We start from the raw sequence: 25867 nt of genomic DNA, 5'->3' as shown, positions 1-25867 counted from the left end.
GAACAACATATGACAACAAATTATTATTCAAACAACTTTGGGGTCAAGTAACTCATTGAACAAATTCTACCTATCTAGCAACCCTCCTATTTTATGTGTCATTCTCTCCAGTCTACCTCTCTATTACTTTCTCAGTATCATCACAGAGCTTTAATGCCCTCATTATACTTACCTTCTTTTACTCTCAGTTCAATTCTTTTTCCAATATCAACATATTCCTATTTGTCATTTTCTTGATCCCCTTTCCACTGTGATATTTGAAATACAAAACTATTTAATTCAATAAATATTTATTAAGCTCAACTATTTGCAAGATACTATGCTAGTCATGGGAGATACAAAGACAAAAACTAGTCCTTGTCTGCCCTCCAGGGATTTGCATTCTGCCAGAATGATACAAATAAGTAAATAGAAGATAATTTGAGAAGGGAGAGATTATGAGTAACTTTCTTTTATAATAGGATAATAAAACTATCGTGCTAGGAACAGTAGAGCTGAGTCATGAAATAAGCTGGAAACAAAATGATCAACCAAAGCCCTAGAGACCAGTGTTGGAAGTATGTTTACCCACTTCCTGAGAAAGAGATTATGGACTCAGGTTGAAAAATGAGACTTTTTTTTTTTAACATGGTCAATATAAGAATTAGTTTTGCTAGACTCTGCATATTTGTTATAAGGGTCTGTCATTTTTCCCAATAATGAGAGAGAATGGGAAGGAGGGAAATAAATATTTGTTAATGATAAAATAATTTATATGAACTTCCCAGAGATAGAAGACCAGCTCGGAGGCCAATTTAGCTAAAATAATAATAGCTAATAGCTAACATTTATATAGTGCCTACTATGTGCCAGGTATTATTTTAAGTGCTTTATAATTATCATATTATTTGATCCTCATAACAACTGTGGGAGATAAGTGGCATTATTATCTCCATTTTACAATTGAAGAACTAAGGCAATCAGAGGTTAAGTGACTTGCCCACCATCATATAGCAAGACCACACTTAAAACTCTATACTCCTGAGTCCAAGCCTAGTGCTCTATCCCCCATGACTCTACTGGAATGCAGAAAGAATGAAGAGGACCAATATGAAATATGTCTGGAAGTTTGCATTTTGTTGTAATTGCACACTAATAAGAAACAATGAAGCTTTTTCTAAGCAGAAGAGTAAAAGAGTGAGAACTGTGGATCAGGATTAATTTGGGAGCTCTGTGAAGGATAAATTAAAGAGAGAAAACTTCCTGCATCTTTAAACTCTAGAAAGCTCCCTAGAACTGCCTCAAAAACTTTCTCCTATAAGTTTCCTTTTAGAAAACTCTACCTCTCTCACAGCCTTCTCCAGTCCTCCCACAATCCACACTAGAAGACCTAGGAAAAAAAGATAAGATACATTCCTCGCTGTATACAACATGCTTTTCTCCCCTAAAATTTATACAATCTTATAAAACTACTCTCTCACCTCACTTGATAATGTCAAGTACAGACTCAACAATTCCTCCACCCTCTTTAATAATTCTTGCATTAATTCTGTTTTTTGTTTACCTCTCTCCTATCACCATACTTGGAAAGTTCAACAATCATACTGATGATCCCTCTGACACTCATTTCCAAGTTCCTTGACAACCTCAATTTCAATGACCTCCATCTTTACAGTTCAACTACACATAAGAATTGTGAATGAGATCTTAAATTCCAATATTCTCTTCTCTGACCACAATCTCTCTGACCACAAACCCTTCTTGCTCACTCATAATAAAGTCTATTTTTTACCTTCATTATGACTTTCAATCTCTTGACTGCTCCCAGTTCTCCAACCTGTTTCCCCTATTCTGCCTGCACACAACTCTAACTAGTCTTACCCTATCATGATTCATCACTGCATTACACTAGAATCTCAAGTCCCATTGACCTTCCAGAGTTACCACCTTATTGATCATCCACCCTCAAATATCCAACTATCTGCTTTTTCTGTTCCTACACAGGGTTAAATGCTATTAAAGATTTTTTTAACTGTCCTGATCTCTACTAATATAAATTCATTGACCTCAGCTTGTCATTTGCTAATTTGGCAATGTCTTCATTCAATGAATGAATTTAGTGAATCTTAATTCCTTGTGGTAATTCTTCAAAACTTTACATTCTCTTAAGGCCTCATCCCATACCACCCTTACATTGATAGAAGATAACACCTCCTAACTCACTGAGAATGCTAAGGTCTACAAAAGTTTTTTCAGTTACTCTCCTCTAAACCCTTCATTATATTACCATCTTCTTCCTCTTTATTTTCCCTCATATCTTAGAAGAAATGGTATCCTTATTCCTTGCCAAGCATAATTCCCCTATTTGAGCTGATCCTTTACTTTCTCCTCTAAGGTCTTGCTATATCAAACTTCCTCCTTCCAAATTTCAACAAATTCTTGTCCATCTGCCTTCAAACAATGTTCAGTTTTTCCTCAGTCCTTGAAAAAAGAAAAAGGAGGGGAAACTTCTTAAAATCTTCACACCCCAGAGATGTTCATTCACTCAAAGGAGTTTGGTTGGTATACCCAGAGAGTAAAAGCAAAGTGGATAAAGAATGTCTGTTACTCAGATTTCAACCAACATTTGGATGAATATTACTCTATTTGTCCAAACAAATGAATAACTGAAACAGGCAGTTGAGATAGGCAGCAAGTTGAACCCAAAGAACTAAAGATAATCATATCCTCCACATCTTGTTTCCATATAGTAACACAGATAGCAAAACGTTAATATTGAAAAGAGAGGCCTTTTCTTTGATGGGAAGTTTAGTGGGAGCATGATAGATTGTGAGAACCACTATTAGACTGTGAATCCCTTGACTATCTTTTGCCTTTTTTTGAATTCTGAATACTTAGCGGGATGCCTGGCATATGGTACACACTTAATAAATCTTACTGGTTAAAAAAATCTTCATGCTCCTTGAAACTACTGTCCCATCTTGTTTCAGAAGAAATAACAGCCTGGCCACATCCTTGCTGAACCAAGGAAAGGTATACTAACATCTCTTACCCAGAGCCCTTGTTTTGAGTATGTGCAAGAGTAGCAGCAGTGCCTCCACCACCATCAGGTCAGGAAACACTAAAACCTTGGCCCATTCTAACTGGAACTAGACAAAACCCAGGACTACATGCTCTCACCTGTCCCACAATAACACCCTTTGAATATTATGAGCCTTATTTTTCATCTGCCACTACTATCTCTATAACAATTTCCCATCATCTGTTTGTCTCCCCTATCCTATATCAATTCTTCTACTATACTTTCTAGAATTCTATTTCCACAGTGAACAAATCAACTAAATCCTGGACCTCTTTCTTACATGTTCCTGCATACTTAGGGACACTCCATCTCTGGCCACCTATCCCCCCCACAATGTAATGATCCATGATGGAGGTGATGGGAAAGGAGGAGTCAGAAATGCCTCACTCCCAGTCTCCTTTTATCACCACAACTCAAGAAATCTCTTCTTTGAAGTTCATAGCAGCAAAAAATGTTCTCTCCAGTCCAGATTACAGCAACTGTTACATGCTGTTTGCCCAGATTTTTTTGTTCTCCTTTCTGAAGAATCTAGCACCAAACCCACCATTTTCCTCTCCTCCTCAACTCTTGCCCATATACCAGAAGACTTCAACATCAATGTCCTTACAACTCCTGCCCTAATATCCCATTCCCCAGTCTCCTTAACTCATGACATCTCAGTTTCACACACGGATATTTACACAACAAATCTCATTAATATGTATACAGATGTTCCACTTACTAATTCAATACACTGACATTCCTTTACTTGATCATAATGGCCTATCATTCTTTCTCTTTGTCAACCCTTCTTAAATCTATTCTTTGCCTTCATCAAGATCAACAATCCTTCCACTATGCAATTCTTCCTCAAGCTATTAATTTTGTCCTGGGGTGGCTAGGTGGCGTAGTGGATAAAGCACCAGCCTTGGAGTCAAGAGTACCTGGGTTCAAATCCAGTCTCAGACACTTAATAATTACCTAGCCGTGTGGCCTTGGGCAAGCCACTTAACCCCAATTTGCCTTGCAAAAAAAAACCCCCAAAAAAAATTTGTCCTGACTTCATTTTCTTCCCTCTATAATTCTGATCCAATCCATTTCTACACTGTTCTTTACTTTCAAATCCCCTGGACCCTGTGACTTATCAGTATTCATTCTTTGTCAAACCTTAACCTGGATTTGTGGGTTCTTGATCCCTCAAGAGATTATGAGTCCAAGACAAATGGGGGAAGATAACTCCATTATTAGGGACATTTACTATCTCTAATGCTAGCCATTGGAAATAGGCTGTGTCTGTAGGCTGATTAGAGGGTTGCCTAGGTATAAGATAAACTCCGAGTGCCTAACTTAAAAGATAGTTTAACTGGGTTTTTAATATTATTCCTTTTATTTTCTAGGTCACATATGAAAATATTTCCTTATCTAATTACAACTATTTTACTTTGCCTCTCCTTCTGCCTTCACCCTAAACCTTGTTCATCCTTATCACGATCCCTCCAACCCCTTAGTTCTTTCCTAAAACATCATTCCCTGAATAGGCTGCAATCTTCTTCCTTTCCCATATTAATGAACTCATTAATAAATGTCATCATCTCTTGAATTCATTACCTCCTAATCTATCATCAACCTTCCTTGCCAAGTCTCAGTCCTAGATTATTCCCAACATCCACTGCTTCATTCTTATTCACCAGGGCCCAAAAGAAGTTGGAGAAAATCAACTGACAAGTGGACCTGCCACAAAGTTGGCAATATCTTAACTGCATCTTCCCTACTTCAAAGAAATCCTTTCATACCTTCCAGTTAACTATTAAAAACCAGCTTCCCCAGCTTCTGCTCTCTCAACTGAGTATCTTTATCTCTCATATTCCACCAAAAATATAGTGAAATCATTAATCCAGAACTTCTTCTTCTCCCTCATATCTTCCAGATATCCTCAATCATTATCTCGACTTTCCCTCCTATCTCATATGATGAATTAGTTTTTCATGACTGAAGGGGGCAGAGAAAGCCCTCTTTTTACATGTTGGATTCCATTTCATTCCATCTTCTCCAGCAAAATGTCCCCTCCCCTCTATCATACCCATTATCACTAGTGATGGTGCATATATTAAATGAAACAGAATTTGTATAAAGATTTGTATATACACTAAGGGCCCATCATTGAGATGTCCTCTTTACTCCTATATTATGGACTTAGCACACATGTAGTACCACCTTGGGGTATAATTGAACAACTAGAAGACAACTACTATTTTCTGTTTCAACCTTTCCCTCATCCCCTTGTGCTTGTGTGCCATGCCATGATGCCCAGGAAAAAGTCAGAAAGACAATGAATGCAACCATACACTACAGGGCATAAAAGACATTTTCCTAGTCTTCAAACATTCTTCTTATTTTCTAAGGTCTGACTTCGTAATACAGGGCTGTCCAACCTTACTTTTAAAAGTTCTTTATTGAGGGGCAGCTAGGTGGTGTAGTGGATAAAGCACCAGCCTTGGAGTCAGGAGTACCTGGGTTCAAATCTGGTCTCAGACACTTAATAATTGCCTAGCTGTGTGGCCTTGGGCAAGCCATTTAACTCCATTTGCCTTGCAAAAAAAAAAGTTCTTTATTGAAACAATAGGTAATATATTTTTATTTGCCATTTTAGTGAGAGTTCTGCGGTAGCTAAACTTTGTTTACTAATGTTTTTAGTAAACCCACAGCTGCATTTTGGACAGCCCTGTTATAGTATACAGTAGCCTCTTTAAAAGTTATTAGAGATTTGTCCTTAGGGGAGGAAATCAAACAGAGGTAGGGACTGAGTTGTGGAAAGGGCACATTCCACCCACTAACATGCTCTCATTTTATAAAGCAAGTACAAAAAGTTAGCCAGAATCATCCCTGAGGCTCAGAGAAATATTTGACAGAGTGATCTTAGAAATACTACTTGACCTTGGAGTATTCTGAGTTGGTTCATTTTTGTTTTCCTTTAATAGACTCATGACATCTCAGTTTCACACATCAGTATACTTGAGTATTGGGGGAATTATTTAAATACTGAAAGATAAAATTTAAATACTGAAAGATAAAATAAATAGACTTGTCTTTACAAGAAAGTTATTCCACTCCTTTAATCCCATTAATGTGAATTTTGGGGTCTTTTTGCAGGGTCATAGGGTTTTACTCGAAAAGGGGAAAGAGGGACATAGTTGTAAAAACTCTTCTGTCAGGCCACAGTCAAATATAGACTGATCCTTCATAGGTATGTTGTGACAAGATTCAACTTTCTTTGATCTTGAATCACGGAACTTTTTTTGAAATATTTATGCATCCAACTTCACACTGTTTAAGGAATTAGGCCTAGACCAAGGCAAATACTAGCTTCAATACAAGTTCAGATTTGGAGAAAATTAATCAAAGAGTAAGATAAATAAAAACAAACAAACCCTCCTTTTCTAAATACTATATAAATGCTCATTAAGAATATGCTAGTGCAGCTCTCCAGATACCCAACCACAGGGACACACCATGGACTGATAACAGTTGTGAGTATGGGAATAGTTTCTCAACTTCAACTCTCTTCCTGAAATCAGTTTATACTGACAAAAAAGATGGGTGGATGGACAAAGAGCATGAATTTACTATGCACCTACTGTATCAAGGCACTGGAGCCTCAAATAAAGGCAAAAAAATATCCTAACCTAGGGAATTCTAGGCATGATGAGGATGTGACCTCAGATACTCCCCAACCATGTGACCCAAGGAGGAGGAGAGAACAGCTGTGGTGAGGATCACATGGGCTATGTTAGGAGCATTTAGCCTGGGGCTTTTCACTTTGTAGCACATCAAAGTGGTACAGTGGAGCAAACTCCAGGCCTGCAGTCAGGAAGCCTGGAGTTCAAATCTGGCCTCAGACATTTAGAAACCGTGTGAAACTAGGGATGTCACCTAACCCCTATTTGCCTCTGTTCTCCACAAAACTATCAGCAAAACAATGTATAGGATAGAATCCCTCAGAACCAATCAGGTTCATGTTTATCATGAGGGATATCATGACCCTCACAGTGTCCTAGCATCAGCCAGTACACAGATTACTCACTCAGTGCTCCTAGGTCTCCTATCCAGGATCTAGCCATTTCAGGGAGCCCAGTGGGGAAGGGGAAATAATAAAAATGATAATAAACTTATGAAATCAGTCAAAATGCAGACACATATTCAAATGCTGAATAAAAAGTATTAACAGACTTTACTTTGTTCATTCATTTTTCAGTCTTCTTCTATTCTTCCTGATCCAATTTGGGGTTTCTTGAAAAAGATATTAAAATAGTTTACTATTTTCTTTTCCAACTCATATTTACAGATGAAAAATTGAGGCAAACAGGGTTAAATGATTTACCCAAGGTCACACAGCTAGGATGTATTTGGGGTCAGATTTGAACTCACAAAGATGACTTCCTGACTCTAGACCTAGTGCTCTATTCGCTGTATCACCTAGCTGCCCAACAGACTTTCCTAACCTTAAAGTTAAGTATTGAAAATGTTTATCAATAATACTGATGGCTTACTATGTACCAATCACTGTGAATATAAACATACAGGCACTATGAATACAGATAAAGGAAAGAGAACAAAAGAAGGACAATTTCTATCCTCAAAGAGTTTGCAACTTAATAGGGGAAGACAATATACACAAGGAAGCTGAAAAGGTGGAGGTTGGGGAAGGGGCATGATGATAATGTTAAGAAAAGTACAGGTGAGTGGAAAAGTAAGACATAGCTGACTGAGCACCCTACTTAAATGAAAGTTCTAAAAGGGGCTCTCCATCTCTAGCCAGGGGGAGTTCCAAGGACTGGGGCGGGGGGGACAGTGCAGATGAGGTATGAGTTGAGTTCCTGGGTTGAAGTGATCTGGCAGGATGACGAAGGCTTCTGAGGTTTTGAAGCTAAAGTTCAGAGGTATGTAGCTGGGTGAGAAATGAAATACTGCCAAGCATTGATGTAATGACATGTGAACCTAGGTTATATATTTACTGAAGAATTAATTGAAATGCTTAAGTAAATCATAATTTTAAAAAATTTGACTTCTATTATAACATGGCCATATATATCCAAATAAAACAATATTAAACAGTGTTATTTAAAATATATAAACTATGTGATAGATGACTTAATAAACTTTAAAATTAAAGTTAATCAGAACCATGAAAATTGCTGAGTTTTGTTAAAACAAATCCCTCATGAGGATAAGTGCTATCTTCGCTGAGTCAGATCATAACCCCTTTTGCTCTTCTCATTTTGTATAATTTTTGGCCATGTTTTCTCATAAATCCTCCAAAAAAGCTCTACTCTGTATGCTACAGGTCTTCCTCTTTTTAAAAAAAAATAGGATTTTTGGGTACCAATGTAGCATTCAAGTTGTTATCTCTTGCTCTTGTTATTTGAAAGAGAAGGAGGTATGCCAATCATATCTAGCCCTTCAATAATGTCTTATACCATTTCTCACCCGTAAGTCAATGTTAGTTATACCCTATGACTGATAAATGCCAACCACATCTTTTCATTCCCTTTGGTTTTTATTTGGAATTTCAGTTCTTCTCGGATTGTGGTACTCCATGATCCATAGTTTTACAGCATCATAAAAGAATATAGATGATTAAGAGGACAAGGATTTTGCAGCAGCAAACAATGGAAAAAATCAAATTAATATGAGATTTACCAAATATGATCCAGTTTATCTCTCCTCCTGCTAGTCAATCTGGAGTCACTTCATGATCCACATGCATCATGTGTTCACTGAAGGACTAATTTAATGGGATACTCTTCAACCAGCTGCATGGCATAAACTGGTCAATATGTGCTTTTTTAAAAATTATCTTTTTTTTTCCAGTTTGGCTAGGCCAAACATTCTCAATTTTACTAAAATTTTGTAGTATTCTGGGTTTCACACAATTCACACAATGCTAACTACAACAAAGGTGCTTGAAGAATGGAAACATCAGAAGGAAATTCTTTTAAAAAAAAATAAGGAAATTGTTCTGTTTGAAACTTAATGCAGGATATTTTCCATGACAATAGCAAAAATACTTGAATATATCTCCCTATTTAACATTCCTTCTAGACATCAATACTTAGTGGATCACAGATTATTATATCAATCCTAGATTGGTTTTATATTATTTTTATCTATGTATAAGAAAGAATCTCTTTAATGCAGTTTTTAGGGCTCCATTCTGAATGGAATTGCATGCTTTTTAAAAAAACAGTAAATAATAAATACAATGGCAACTTATAGTCTCTGTATCTCCCAGAAAACTTGGCTGACTATAGAAAAGCATCAATAGCATTTCTCCCTGCCCTCAAACTCTATTATAAAGTAGCAGTAGCAGTCATCAAAATATTTGGTAGTGAGCAGCTAGGTGGTGCAGTAGATAGAGCTCTGGCCCTAGAGTCAGAAGGACCCGAGTTCAAATCTAGCCTCAGACATTTAACAATTATTTATCTGTGTGACCTTGGGCAAGTCACTTAATCCAATTGCCTTGCAAAAAAAATGTGGCACTGATTAAAAATTAGAAAAAATAGATCAATGTAACAAACCAGACAAAGGAAAATCAAAATTATAGAACTCAATAGCCTAGTACTGAATGAATCTGAAATTTTAAATTATCTAGGAAGAGTTTCATATATGACAACTGATGGGAAAATTGGAAATTAGTGTGACAGAAATTAGACTTAGATTAACCTCCTATACCATATCCCACAAAAAATTCAAAATAGATATGTACTCTAAATATTAAAGAACATATCACTCAAAAAATTAAAAGAGAAGTCATAAACTTTACACATTTATGGGAAGGAGATATATTTCTAATTCAAACAAGAGATAATAAGAATTACAAAAGATAAAACAAATAATTTTGATTTCATGAAACTTAAATATTAACAAATAAAATTATGGTATCTAAGATAAGAGGGAAGGTGTCTTCCAAGGAAAAAATTTCCGTAACAAATATTCTTGGCAAGAACTTGATATCTAAAATATGTAAACAACTAATAAGCATATATGACTAAAAAAACATTCCTCAATAGAAAATGGTCAAATCTGGTCAATATAACCAGAAAAGATAATGATCATTGTTGGAAGGGTTGTGGAAAATCTGGTATACTATTACATTGTTGGTGGAGATGTGAACTCATCCAACCTTTCTGGAGAGAAATCTGGAAATATGCCCAAAGGGCAACAAAAATGTGCATACCCTTTGATCCAGCAATACCACTACTGGGTCTACACCCTGAAGAGATGATGAAAAAGGGTAAAAGCATCACTTGGACAAAAATATTCATAGTAACCCCATTTGTGGTGGCAAAGAATTAGAAATCAAGTATATCCTTCAATTGGGGAATGACTTAGCAAACTGTGGTATATGTATGTACGTCATGGAACACTATTGTTCTATACCAGGAGGGATGGGAACTCAGGGAAGCCTGGAGGGATTTGCATGAACTGATGCTGAGTGAGATGAGCAGAACCAGTAAAACACTGTACACCCTAACAGTAACATGGGGGTGATGATCAACCTTGATGGACTCACTCATTCCATCAGTGTAACAATCAGGGACAATTTGGGGCTGTCTGCAATGGAGAATACCATCTGTATCCAGATAAAAAAACGTGGAGTGTGAACAAAGTTCAAGGACTATTCCCTTTAATTTAGGAAAAAAACTGTTATCTTATTGTCTGATCTTGTTATCTCTTATACTTTATGTTTCTTCTTTAAGGATATAATTTCTCTCTTATCACACTCAATTTGGATTAATGTACAACATGGAAACAATGTAAAGACTGACAAATTGCTTTCTGTTGGGGGTGGGGGAGGGAAGTAAGATGGGGGAAAAATTATAAAACTCAAAATAAATAAAATCTTTAATTAAAAAAAGGATATGATTTCTCTCATCAAATTCAATTTGGATCAATGTATACCACGGAAACAATGAAAAGACTGACAAATTGCCTTCTGTGGGGGGGAAGTAAGATTAGGGGAAAAATTGTAAAACTCAAAATAAATAAAATCCTTAAAATAAAAAAATTAATGAAAATGGTCAAATGACATGAACACAATTTTCAAAAGAAAAACCGCATACTATCTAGTAATTATAAAATGCAAATCAAAACAACTTTTAGATTTCATCTCATGATCAGCAAATTGCCAAATGACAAAATATGAGAATAGTCAATGTTGGTAGAATTGTGAGAAAAAAGGTCTACTACACATTGTTGATAGAGTTGTGTGGGTCCATGTCAGAATGGGCAGTTTCCAGACCTCTTGGCCCAGGGATCGCCAAGTGTGGTGAGAGAACTCTGCAGTACGAGAGTGAGCATGGAGCTCTGGACAGTGCCAGTTTCAGAGCACCCCTGAAGTGGGAACCTGCCAGCAGGAACCTGCAGAGCCACCTAGCACTTCCAGAGTGATTAGCCCACAGATGGTAAGAGGAAGGGGAGAGACTGCAGAGGTCTCTCTCTGTTTTCCCTGGGGCAAGACTCTGCTATTTGCCCCCACTTAGATCTAGGTCATAGTCTGGGATTCCACTACCATAGAGGAGCAGGGACCCTCCTTACAGCTCCAGGGCAAAGGGGAGGACCTGTGATCATCCACAGCCTCTCATAAGATCTTAGAGGAGTTAAGGTCCTTGTGGGGTTTCCCCCAAACCCCCCAAAGTCTTGGAAGTGCAGTAAGGCAGTCATAGGCTGAGAAAATGAGCAAACAACAAAAAAAAGAAGAAACTGACCATAGAAAATTACTTTGGTCCCATGGAGGATCAAAATACATACTCAGAAGATGACAAAGTTGAAGCTTCTGTATCCAAAGTATCCAAGAGAAACAGGCTATGGATTATCTCAGAAAAAACTTTGAAAAATAAGTAAGGGAGGTAGAGGAAAAATTTGGAAGAGAAATAAGAGCAATACAGGTAAATCATGAAAACTAAGTCAACAGTTTGGTGAAAGAAATATAAAAAAATACTGAAGAAAGTAACATGCTAAAAACCAGTTTATGCCAATTGGAAAAAGCAACCCAAAAGGTAAATGAGGAAAAAAATGTCTTAAAAAGCAGAATTGGGCAGCTGAAAAAAAAGGAAATTAAAAAAAGCTCTCTGAAGACTTTGCAAGAAATTAAAAAACAACAAAACAATAACAAAAAACAAAAAATTATAAGAAAATGTGAAATATCTCATTGGAAAAACAACTGACCTAGAAAATAGATCCAGAAAAACAATTTAAAAATTACTGGGTTACCTGAAAGTCATGACCAGGAAAAGAGCCTAGACTTCATTTTTCAGAGCTAATATAACAAAGTTGCCCTGATATCATAGAAGCAGAGGGTAAAATAGAAATTGAGGGAATCCACTGGTCACCTCCTGAAAGATATTTCCCCCCACCACCACCACCACCAAAAAAACCTCCCAGGAATATTATAGCCAAATTCCAAAATTACCAAGTCAAAGACAAAATACTACAAGCTGCCAGAAAGAAATAATTCAACTACTGTGGCTCTACATTCAGGATTACTCAAGATTTGCAGCATCTCTATTAAGGACTCATAGGGCTTGGAATATGATATTCCAGAAGACAAAAGAACTTGGATCACAACCAAGAATCAACTACCCAGCAAAACTGAACATCATCTTTCAGGGGAAAAGATAGATTTTCAATGAAACAGCAGACTTTCTAACTTTCCTATTGAAACAACCAGAGCTGAACAGAAAGTTTGATCTCCAAGTACAGGACTCAGGTGAAACTTAGAGAGGATGGATGAGAAGGACTAGTTATGAGGAACTTAATGACACTGAACTGTGTGTATTCCTACATGGGAAGAAGATACTGATAACTCATATGAACTTTCTCATTTACAAAAGCAGTTAGAAGGAGCATATATAGACAAGGCACAGGAGGGAGTTGGATGTAATGGTATAATATAGTTTAAAGATGGAGTCAATGGGTGATTAAGGAAAGTACTGGGAGGAAAGGGAAGGGGAGGAAGAAAGGGCTAATTAGGATATTTCACATAAGAGTCAAGAAAAAGCTTTTTTCAATGGAGTGGAATAGGGGAAGGTGAGGAAGAATGAGGAGCCTTCATGCCTCAGAGACAAAATAACATATACACTTAATAAAGTATAGAAATCTATCTTATTCTAGAGAAAAAAACAAGAGAAAAGGGATGGGAAAAGGGGGGCAGTGTGGAGTGAGGGGCGAGTAGGTGATAGAAGAGAGGGGAAAATCATGAGAGAGGGTAGTCAGATAGTCACTTCTGACCAGGGACAAGTTGAAATGAGAGAGAGAACCAAATAAATGGATGTGGAAATGAATAGAATGAAGGGAAATACAACTAGTAATAGTGACTGTGGGAAGATATCAAAGCAACTCCACTGCTGGACTTATGACAAAGAAGGTAACATATCCCAGCCAATGGAATCTGAACACAGACTGAAGTACATTTTTCTCTCTCACTTCATTTCTCTTGAGATTTCTCTATCCTTTGTTTTAGGGAGAGGGTGTTTATGTTTACTTTCACAACAAGATTATTGTAATACATAAAATAAACCATAAAAAAGGTTTAAAAAAAGAGCACCACCTTTAACAACCTTGTAAACATTCAAACAAATGGGGTGAAATCTATATTCTTGGTTATTGATTTTAATAACGCAGAAGTATCACAGAGTCTGAAAGCTGGAAGATCCCTCAGAAGCCATCAAGTCCAAGTCATTTATAAACAACAACAAAAATACCTTCTATAACATACCTGATAAGCCATGTTCATCCATGAACATGCCACCCCCATTTTAATGGGAATGGCTGTAAGTATTAGGAAGGTTAACTTATATGAACCAAAATACTTCTATCTATTCCTCCTCAATCTGCGTTCTGGGGACAAGGAAAATAAGTTTAACCATATAGTGAGTTATTACTTTATTTCAGATACTTGAAGACATGCTTGTATCACCCACCTACCTCAACTTTCTCCTCTCCAGGCTACATATTCCTGGTTCCTTCAACCAATCCTTATATAGCAGCATATTGAGGCCCTTCATCACCCTTTACTCAACTGAATACAGCATTCTAAGGAGAAAAAGTCAATGGGACTCTAGAAGAACACAATCCTCTAGAGAAAGGTAAAGTACAATGTCACCTCTGAAACTGTTCTTTCCAAAGTTTCTCCAAAGTGTCAAATTAATGGTCTTATTGCAATCCTTATCTACTTGACTTCTCAGCAGCATCTGGAACTGATTATCTTCTCCTTGTGGATATTTTCCTTAAGTCACTGTTTTCTTGTGTACTTATATTCTAATTTTGGTAGAATTGGCAGACAATAAGTAAGATAAGACAGAAAGTCTTATCTTCTCCTAGACTGTAAGCTCCTTGAAAACAAGATTATATAGGTTTTTATCATCTTTAGATGCTCAGCATTTTGCAAAATACAGTCACTTTAAAGCATTTTTGTTTAATTGAACTTAATATGCTCATACTTTTCACAATCAAGCAGGCTCAGCAAGTTCAGAAGCATGTATCAATTATATGGTTTCATTTACAATGCATGCAGTGTTTAATAATAATTTAATTTAATTTAAATCTGGACATAGGTTATGACTTACACTTAGTATTAAGTAAAGTTTGAAATTATCATCATAAAAGTTTCTGGCTCTATTCAACAAGTATTTTTTTACAGAATAAAATTTATATGTTAATTACTAAAAAGGAAAAAAAAATCCTCCCTGATTTCTTGTTTTGTTTTTGGTTTTGTTTTTTGCAAGGCAATGGAGTTAAGTGACTCATCCAAGGTCACACAGCTAAGTAATTATTAAGTGTCCAAAGCTGGATTTAAACTCAGGTCCTCCTGACTTCAGGGTCAGTGTTCTAGCTACTGTGCCACCCCTCTTCCCTGAATTCTTAAAAAAAAAATTCTGTGTACAGAAAAAACAACATGTTGCTATCTTACACAACCACATCATAACAAACTAAAACTCTGGAAATCTAGATGACCTATAAAAATCCATCTGTTCTACATCTGCATTTGAAGTGCAGCAACAATGAAAAGACAGGAATGGAAAAATCTTTGTTATCCTCAGAAGGCACTGCCCTGCCAAGTACTCCCAAATCAGCTGTTAGTGTTGACATCCATACTTAAGTCTATGTGCTCTGAATAGCTTTAGTAAAATAAATCCATATTTTATTGAAGAGATTGTTCCTAGAATTTCATTTCCATCTGCAATGCATTCTACCAATAGACATTCCAGGCATTCCCAGAAATGCTTTGATAAAGTAGATCATTACATTAAAGGATTTCCCTATCCAAACAAAACATCTTTTCAAATATACACATACATGCATCCCTAATGAAAATTTATGATGTACTACCATAATGAGAGAAAATTATAATCATATTTTTTAAATAACTGGAAATGGAACAATCATACCAGCAAACAGGTGTCGCTAACGTTCTTTTTGTCTCTTTTGTCCAATAGTCCCTACCAGCAATGCACGTAGGATTAAGGAACTTTTTTTTTAGGTTTTTGCAAGGCAAATGGGGTTAAGTAGCTTACCCAAGACCACACAGCTAGGTAATTATTAAGTGTCTGAGGCTGGATTTCAACTCAGGTACTCCTGACTCCAGGGCTGGTGCTCTACCCACTAGGCCACCTAGCCGCCCAAAGGAACATTTTTAAAAATATATATGTTGATAACTGCATTTCAATATGATAGGATTTTCTCTGTAATAATCCATATTTTATTTTATACTCTTAAAAACATTCTGAGGAGGGGGTCTATAGATTTCACTGAATTTGTCAAGGGGTCCATTACACAAAAAAAGGTTGGGAAGACAGGGTAGCAGAAAGAGAAGTGCACATTTTTCCAAAGTCTGCCATTCAACCCAAAACCTGAAATTCCTTTTTTCCAATTACTCAAGTATTTATTCCTTCCCTCAACATTTTCCTTTCTTAATGCCACATCTACTTCCTACATGATAAGAAAAAAGGGAACAATTTAATGCTACTGACAGTAATAAATTGGAAATGAAAAAGAAACATTATCAGATGACTTAATGTTGATTACTTGTATAAAAAAGCATATCAACAATAGAAAAATATACTAAAATATTCTGACAGTAGATATTTTAGCCATGTGATTCCCAATAAAAGCTAATCATCCCAGTTAGTAAATTACACACCAAAAATAATTTTAAGTGCTTTGGAGGGAAGCAACAAGGGCTATCACTATCAATAGGAAAGAATCACAATAAATTGTATAGTATATAAATTATAAAATTGCATAATGAAGTACTGTGAGAAAAAAGGGAGGAAGGGAAGAAGGGAGGCAGGGAGGGAGGGAGAGAGGGAGGGAGGGATGAAGGGAGGGAGGGGAGAAAGAATTTATTAAACAGAGGTGGGTGAAGTCAAAATGCCAGCGTAGACTTAACCACCCATGGAAATTCCCCTAACATCTCCCTCCAAACAACTTTAAAATAATGTATCAAACTGAATTCTGAAGCAGCATAGTGAAGTGAGTCATTCATAAGTTGGTAAGAGTGAGACATTTTTTTAACCCAAGACAACTGAAGAGATTGGAAGGAAAAAAATTTGTGACAGAGAATGGGAGCCAGCCTGGAGTCAGTGGGCCTTGAAGGTAGCTGCAACAATAGCAGCAGCAGCTCTGGAAGCTCTCAGCACAAAGACAGTAAGGAAGTTGGACAAGAGGTCAGAAAGAGATTACAAGCACCATTGAGCTGACACTTGGCACAGATACAAGCGCTGTTTGGCAACTCCATCACTCATATACTGGGTCCCAGTACCAGGGTGGAGGGGAGCATTTGTGATTAGTCATAAATTACAAGGCCCAAGGCACAGTCACAGAGCACTAGCACTTGTATCTGCAGGAGAGCATAGCCTTTTTTGGGCAAAATACAGAGTGCAGCTTAGGAGAGGAGTGACCACAACTCTTCAAGGATAAAATCTCCTTAGAAGCACTAAAACCATATAGATCCCCCAAACAAGTTCTTAAAGCAGCAATACAAAAAAATTTGAAGCTTGGGACAATAACTTGTTCAAGCCCCCAACTCAAAGAGGAGATCCCAACTCTTACATAAAATTCCAAGTAAAGAAATAGAGTATAAAAGTGAGCAGACAACAAAAAAAAAAAACCTGACCATAAAAATCAATTATACTGGCAAAGAAGATCAAGACAAACTCAGAAAACAATGATGTGAAAACAGCTACAAGCAAAGCCTTAAAGAAATATTCAAAGTGGGCAAAACATAACATTTCCTAAAAGAGTTAAAGAAAGGCATGAATGGTAGAGGAAAAGTTGGGGTGGGGGGAAATGAGAGTGATGCAAGAAAATTATGAAAAGAGAATTTAAGAGCACAGACAAAAAAACTGAAGAAAGTAACATCTTAAAAAATGCTAAAAAATTGTCAAAAGAAAGATATATAAAAATTCGTGTAAGACAAGAACTCCTTAGAAAGCAAAATTGACCCAATTTTTTAAAAGATACAAAAAATAACTGAAGAAGAGAACTCCTTAAAAAAATAAAATTGTCAAATGGAAAAAAAAAGAGATACAAAAGAACACTGAAGAAAAGAACTCAGAAATTAGAACTAGATAAGTGGAAACTAACAATTCCATAATAAATCAAGAAACAACAAAGCAAAATCAAAAGAAATTAAAAAATAGAAAATATCAAGTATCTCATTGAAAAAACAATTGACCTGAATAAGGTCAAAGAGAGATACTTTAATAATTATCAAACTACCTAAAAGCCGTAATTTTTTAAAAGGGCCTAAATATCATATTTCAAGAAATTACAAAGGAAAATTACCTGGCTATCTTACAACCAAAAAATAAAATAGAAATTAAAAGAAACTACTAAGCATCTCCTGAAAGAGATCCATAAATAAAAAACCCCTACAGAATTCTCAATGAACACTACATTCACTTTAAAAAAAAAATTCTCTTATGTATTTCTTACCCATTTCATGGTTTTCTTTCTTTTCCCTTAATCCTAATTCCACATACCAAAAATTACTCACCTACCTATTCACCATTCAGGAGAGGGTGGTGTGGAAGGAAGTTATGTAACTTAAAAATATGCATATACATGCAGATGAAGGTTGAAAAACTTTCATAACATGTAATTGGAAAAATAAAATATCAATTGAAGAAAAAAAAGTTCCAAAAATGAAAATTAACCAAATTTCAAAACTACCAGATCAAGAGGAAAATATTGCAAATAACCAGAAGCAAACAATTTAGATATCATGGAACACCAGTCAGGATCACATGAAATTTAACAACTTCAATGTTAAAGGATAAGATATCTTGGACTAAGATATTATAGAAGGCAAAGGAGCTAGGATTAAAATCAAGAATCATATACTCAGCAAAACTGAGTATAATTTTTCAGAGAGAAAAATCGAATGTTTAATGAAAGTTAGAACTCTCAAGCATTCCTGATGAAAAGATCATTGATAGATAGAAAATTTGACATTCAAATAGAAGATTTAAGCAAAACCTAAAAAGGTAAATGAAGGAAAAATCATAAGGGATTTAAGATTAAACTGCACATATTAATATATGAGATGATATATACATAACTTCTAAGAACTTTATCATTAATAATGCAATTTTAAAAAGCCTATATATAGACCGAGAACATAGGTATGAGCTGATTGTGTTGAAATGATTTCAAAAAATATGAATGAAGGCGGGATGGGGCCAAGATGGTAGTGTGAAGGCAGGAATTCCCCAAAATTCATTCCCCCAAAAACCCCAAAAGCCATCAAATTATGACTTTAGCCAAAATTTAGAGGAGCCAGAACCCACAGAAAGACTGTGTGATACAATTGCCCAATCCAAAACATTTGGAAGATCAGTGGGAAAGGACTGTTTCACTGTTAACAGGTGTTAGAAAAAAATTGCAGCTGCAGTCACAGCTACAGCCACAGCACAGCCCAGGGATCACTGGGAACAGCTTGAAGGGGTAGGTGAGAGAACTCTGTTGCACCAGAGAGTGGGGAGTGAGTGCCCGCCTCAGAGCAGCCTTGTGGAGAGAACCTGAGGAAGCCAGCCTGTTCATTCAGAGCACAGCCCAGAAATATTAAGGAGGTTGGGTGAGACTGCAGAAATCTCTCTACTCTCCCTGGGACAGGACTCTGCTGTTTGCCCACACTCGGATCCAGGTTGCAGTTTGGGCTTCCATACTATGACAGCCAAACAGGGACACTCCTCACAGCTCCAGGGCGGAGGGGAAGAACTGTGGTCATCCACATATTAAAGCACAGGCAAGAAAGCAGTCAGAGCCTCTCATAAGACCTTGGAGGAATTAAAGTGGGGTGTCCCCTAAACCCTCCAAAGCCTTGGAAGTGTGGTAAATCAGTCAAAGGCTGAATAAATGAGCAAACAAAAGAAAAAGAAGAATCTGACCAAGCAATAAAGGGAGGTAGAGGAAAAATTGAGAGGAGAAATGAGAATGATGTGGATAAATCATGACAACCCCATCAACAGCTTGGTGCAAGAAATACAAAAAAAAACTGAAAAAAATAATATGTTAAAAACCAGTTTAGGCCAAATGGAAAAACAAAAACAAAAACAAAAGGCAAATGAGGAAAAGAATGCCTTAAAAAGTAGAATTGACCTGTTGGAAAAGGAGATTAAAAAAGCTCTCTGAAGAAAATAACTCCTTCAAATGCTGAATGGAACTAAAGAAAACTGATGACTTTGAGAGAAGTCAGGAAGAAATATGCTCTTCCAAAAAAGCCAAAAATTAGAAGAAAAATGTGAAAGATCTCATTGGGAAAACAACCAACTTCGAAAACAGATCCAGAAAAGAAAATTTAAAAGTTATTGGGCTACCTTAAAGTTACATCCAGGAAAAGAGTCTAGACATCATTTTTCAAGAACTAACACAGTAAAATTGCCCTGAGATCCTAGAAGCAGAGGGTAACATAGAAATTGAGGGAATTCACTGGTCACCTCATGAAAGAGATCTCAAAAAAAAAAAACCTTCCAGGAATATTATAGCCAAATTCCAAAATTCCCAAGTCAAAGATAAAATACTAAAAGGCTGCCAGAAACAAACAATTCAACTACTACAGGTATAGTCAGGATTACACAAGATCTGGCAGCATCTACATTAAGGGCTTGTAGGGCTTGGAATATAATATTTCAGAAGGCAAAAGATCTTGGTTTACAACCAAGAATCAACTACCAAGTAAAAGTGAACATCCTCTTTGAGAAGAAAAGATGGACTTTCAATGAAACAGAGGACTTTCAAACTTCCCTTATTGAAACAACCAGAGCTGACCCAGAAAGTCTGATCTTCAAGTAAAGGACTCAGGTGAACCATAGAGGGGGTTAATGAGAAGGATTATGAGGAATTTAATGATGTTGAACTGTTTGTATTTATGCATGGAAAGAAGATACTGTTAACTCATATGAACTTTCTCATTTATAAGAGTTGTTAGAAGGAGCATATATAGACAGGGCACAGGAAGGAGCAGAATATAATGGTATAATATAGTAAAAAGATGGAGTCAATGAGTGATAAAGGAGAATACTGGAAGGAAGAGAAAGGAGAAGAAGGGGCTACGATATTTCACATAAGAGTCAAGAAAAGGGGGAAGCTAGTTGGCACAGTGGATAGAGCACCAGCCCTGGAGTTAGGAGGACATGAGTTAAAATCTGGTCTCAGACACATAATAATTACCTAGCTGTATGACCCTGTGCAAGTCACTTAATCCCACTGCCTTGCAAAAACTAAAAAAAAAAAATCAAGAAAAAGTTTTTTCAATGGAGTGGAATGGGGGAAGGTGAGGGGGGGTGAGTGAGCCTTCATTCTTATCAGAAATGACTCAGAAATGAAAAACATACACACTTAATGGGGTATAAAAACCTATCTTACCCTAGAGAAAAAAGAGAAAAAAGGAATGGGATAAGGGGGAATGAGGGGAAGGAAAGGGGGAGCAGGTGATAGAAAAGAGGGAAGATTATGGGAGAGGGTACTCAGATACAACTCACTTTTGGACAGGGACAAGATGAAAGGAGAGGAAGAATAGAATAAATGGAAGTGGGAAAGAATAGAGTAGAGGGGAAATACAGTTAGTAATAGCAACTGTGTGTGTGTGTGTGGGGGGAATGAAGCAACTTCTTTCATGGACGTAAAGTTAAAGAAGGCAACTCATCCCAGAGACAGAGACATTAGAATCTGAGTATAGACTGAAGTAGATTTTTTTCTCTCCCTATTCTTGAGGTTTCTCATCTTTTTGGGGGGAGGAAGGTTTTATGTTTACTCTCATAACAAAATTATTATAATCATATAAAACAAATAAATAAACAAACAAAAAATAGGAAAAAATAAATAAAATAGGATTAGGAAATGTTTCCAAAAATTTGAATAAGAAAAAGAGATGCACTGGGGAGAAGAGAGAAGGGAGAAAAAGAATAGGGGAAATTGTCTGACATAAAAGAGGCACACAAGGAAGAGTTTCTATAGTGGAAGAGAAAAATGGGGAAAGAGAAGTGGTGAGCAATTCACCTTCAACTAAATTAGATCAAAGAAGGAAGAATATGTGTGTGTGCATTGGTGTATTTATTTATTTTTTAGGTTTTTGCAAGGCAATGGGGTTAAATGGCTTGCCCAAGGCCACACAACTAGGTAATTATTAAGTGTCTGAGACCAGATTTGAACTCAGGTATTCCTGACTCCAGGGCTGGTGCTCTATCCACTGCACCACCTAGCTTCCCCGTGTGTATTTATTTTTTAGTCATTTTTGTTCTCAGACTCTTTAGAATCCCCTTTGTGGTTTTCTTGGAAGAGCTACTGGAAGGGTTTGCCATTTCCTTCTCTAGCTCAGTTTACAGATGAGGAAATGAGGCAAATAGGATTAAGTGACTTAACCAGGGTCACACAAGCTAGTAAATGTCTGAGGCCAGATTTGAATTTAGGAAGATGTGTCTTCCTGATGCCAGGTCTGGCATTCTATCCAATGAGTCACTTGGCTGTCCCAAATATATGTGTGTGTGTGTGTGTGTGTGTGTGTGTGTGTGTAGAGATATAGAGATAAATTTTATACACACACACATATGTATATGTGTATATATATATACACACACACACACACACACAGAAAGAGAAATAGAGAGAGAGAGAGAGAGAGAGAGAGAGAGATCTAAATTATCCAACAGAAAAGTAGGGAAAAAGCATAAGAGAAAGGGGGGTTGGGGTGATAAAAGGGAGGGTTGATTAAAGGAGGCAGGAGTCAGAAGCAAAAAAGAGAGAGAAGGACAAAAAGTGGTAAATAGGATGGAGAGAAATATAAAGTCAGTAAATAGAACTGTGAATGCAAACTGGATTAATTCACTCACAAAACATAAATGAACAGTAGAATGAATTTAAAACCAAAACCCAGTAATATTTTGCTTACAAGAAACATACTTGAAACAGAAAGACCTATACAGAATTAAAATAAAGAGCTGGAGCAGAATCTATTGTTTCAGCTGAGGTAAAAAAGGCAGGGGTAGGAATTATAATTTCAGAAAAAGGAAAAGCAAAGATAAAATTAATTAAAAGAGATAAGCAGGGAAACTACATTTTGCTAAAAGTTACCCCTGATAATGAATACATACATACATACATACATATATATATATATGTATGTATGTATGTATCCCCATTCCTTAGACTTACTGTATGACCTTGGGCAAATCACAAATCCTATTTGTCTCCATTTCCCCTTCTATAAAATGAACAAGGGGAAAAAAAGGCAAACCATTTTAATATCTTTCCCATTTGACAAATGTAGTCACAAAAAGTTGGACACTACTAAAACAAAATGAACAAAACAACATATACCAAATCACATAGCATCCAAACTCTTAAAGGAAAAGCTAAATGAGTTACAAGAGAAAACAAAACAATGCCAGTGGGGGACCTCAACTTTATCTTCTCAGACCTAGATAAATCAGACCATAAAAAAATAAGGAGATGAATAGAATTTTAAAAGTTAGATTTAACAAACCTCTAGAGAAAAATAAATGGAATTTTTTCTCAGTTTTACATGGTACCTTGCCAGAAACTGACCATGTATTAGGAATAAACATCTCACAAAAAATTACAGAAAAGCAGAAATATTAAATGTACCCTTTGAGGACCATAATGCCATAAAAATTACATTCAATAAAGGGTCTTGGAAGCAAAGATTAAAAATGTATTGGAAACTAAATAATCTAATCCTATATAATGAGTGGGTCAAAGAACAATTTATAGGGAAAAAAATCATTAATTTCATTTAAGAAAATACACTAATAATGATCAATTCAGCTACTCTGAGACAATTCCAAAGGCCTCATTAAATGATAATTGCTATGCATCTCCAGACAGTTTATAAACTCAAGTGCAAAGTGAAATATAATTTTTCACTCTATTTTTCTTGGGGTTTTTTGCAACATAGTTAATGTGAAACTATGTTTTGAACGACTTCCCATGTATGACTCATATATTGATTTCATGCCTTCTATAAGGGTGGGAGAGAGGCTAGAGGAAGAAAGAATTGAAAACTCAAAAACTTTTAAAAAGGAATGTTAACATAAATAAATTTTTCAAGGAATTACTCAAATAGATGAAATTTTTTTCAATTTTTTTAAACACTATGTGCTGTACTATGAAATTTATAAATATCTTAATTGGTCCTCACATCAATCCTGGGTGATATATGTTATTCCTATTGCCAATATACAATTGAAGAAACTGAGGTATACAGAGGTGAAGTGACTTGACCATGGTCACAAATTTGGTAGATAAATCTTCTATGTCCAGTGCCCTAACCATTACACCACTGATATAGAATTTAAAGAATGTTATCAGAAAAAAATTTCACAACAGTAATAAAACTTGCTCTCAATGCCTGTATAAGATACAAACAGCTACAGAAAAGAGGAGATTGATATTCTAAATTGAAAAAAGTGGAAGAGTATAGACACAAAGGTATGAATGAGTTATATACAAGCTTTAGTAGTGGGGAAGGATTGTAAGTGAAAGACAGTGGACTTGAACAAGCAGGTATTAAATAGCAAATAATAATAAATTAGGTTAAACTAGTATAAAGGTACAAAATTATGGGCAGTCTTAAAAACCAGCAGAAGAATTTAGATTTGCTGACTTAAACATTAAAGTTTCTGAAGTAGAACAATCCTAATTCAAGAAAGTCTTTCTAGAAGATGTAGAACTGTGTTGACTTAACTCATAAACTTCAAATTTTCTCTAAATGTTCAGTGGTTCTTATCTTCATTTTTTCTCTACTAGACTCTCCATTTCAGAGAAAATAATTCCAAGTCTCTTCTGTCTTTAAACTCCTCTAATTTCACATCTCTCATTATTCTTTTTTTTTTTTAGTTTTTGCAAGGCAAATGGGGTTAAGTGGCTTGCCCAAGGCCACACAACTAGGTAATTATTAAATATCTGAGATTGGATTTGAACCCAGGTACTCCTGACTCCAGGGCCGGTGGTTTATCCACTATGCCACCTAGCTGCCCTTTCTCATTATTCTTAATCACATTGGATCCTTATCTCTTACTCCAGTAGAACGCTCAAGGTCATATAGAGTGAGTGTCCTAATCCTACCTGATGCTAACCACAATATATATTTAAGATGGTATTGGCAGTCACTAACCTGATATATTCAGCAAACAAGGGATCTGACCCCAAGGAGTCCCATGCTCATGCTCACCCTTGCAAGGAGTGTGGGGATGGGGAGGGGGGTGTTAAGGAAGGGGAACCCAATGTCAAGCTCTCTGATTCTCAGAGAGTGAATCACCTTCTATCCTCCAGCTCTGAGTAGCCAAGCTTCTAATCTTTCTAAGGGAAATAGAATATTATGGAGTTACAGAATCATAATTGGCTGTGGTGCCCTACTCTAACAAACCCTGCCTCTTCTCAGAACTTAATGATTCTACCCATATGTTTCTAGGCAAAATGTAACTACTAGTCACAGTCATAAAACATATTTTGTTGTATATAAGACTGTTCTTGGCACAGAAATCATTAAGATCAACAAACAATATAGAATAAGATATCTATTGTTTGACTATGCCCCACCCTCATTCTGGTTCTCTCAGACTAAGAAAGCCCCAGATTGTATCTGACCCCAGGAGTTCTATTGATTGAAGTCAGTTTGATAAACCGTAAGACTACTCCTCTATGTCAGTGGGCAAAAAAAAGAACACAGATCACAACTGAAGTTTGACTCACGCATCCGGTAGGGTCAGTCTTTGAGTGAAGTCTCAAACTCAGAACCTTTCAGCTCCTCCTCAGCAGGAAACAGGGATGCACTGGGACCCAGTAATACTGGGAATACACAAATGATCCCACAGAAAATACTTTTCTTGGTCTCAACTATTCTACTGCTGAAAGAGAGCTCTGACTTCTTGCCATAGCTAGCTCACTCTCATACAGCAAAGATATAGACAAGGTCAGGTGGGGCTACAAGAAACTCTCCCTATCCTACTCAATATTTTTGCCTCCTCTGCCCCTTCCTTCCTGATAACAAGCCCCAGTTCAAGTTTAATTCACATATACCTTCTGACCCTTCCAATCAGTAACTGATTCTGTCTATTCTCTCCCCATTACCTGACTCTAAAGTTATAGAGTTTAGGCATGAGGGAGAAGTGAGGGTATTACATATAGCTCCAACTCCACATTGAGTTTCTACTCCTTCCCTCGGGCGTAGTTACCTAACTCTCTAGAATATAACCACTTTTTACCTACACTATACAACTTAGTACTTTATTATATTAGCAGGGATGTCAA

General features: G+C 36.4%; 1 protein-coding gene across 9 annotated transcripts in view; it reads right to left on the bottom strand.

Annotated features, from left to right (window-relative positions):
* Positions 1 to 25867, bottom strand: part of LRRC49 (leucine rich repeat containing 49) — a 221103-nt gene that overhangs the window by 65953 nt on the left and 129283 nt on the right. Inside the window, exon 1 of one of the 9 annotated variants that reach the window (XM_074234530.1) lies at positions 25310 to 25838. The exons of 7 other annotated variants lie outside the window; for them this stretch is intronic. The gene's annotated coding sequence lies outside the window, so the exon portion shown is untranslated. Of the gene's footprint in view, positions 1 to 24731; positions 24917 to 25309; positions 25839 to 25867 lie in introns of those variants that run through there. One more of the 9 variants, XM_074234529.1, reaches the window with a different exon arrangement.

Source organism: Macrotis lagotis, chromosome 4 (genome assembly GCF_037893015.1).
Source record: "Macrotis lagotis isolate mMagLag1 chromosome 4, bilby.v1.9.chrom.fasta, whole genome shotgun sequence".
NCBI classification, from domain to species: domain Eukaryota; kingdom Metazoa; phylum Chordata; class Mammalia; order Peramelemorphia; family Peramelidae; genus Macrotis; species Macrotis lagotis.
This window is presented reverse-complemented; position numbering and strand designations above follow the sequence as displayed.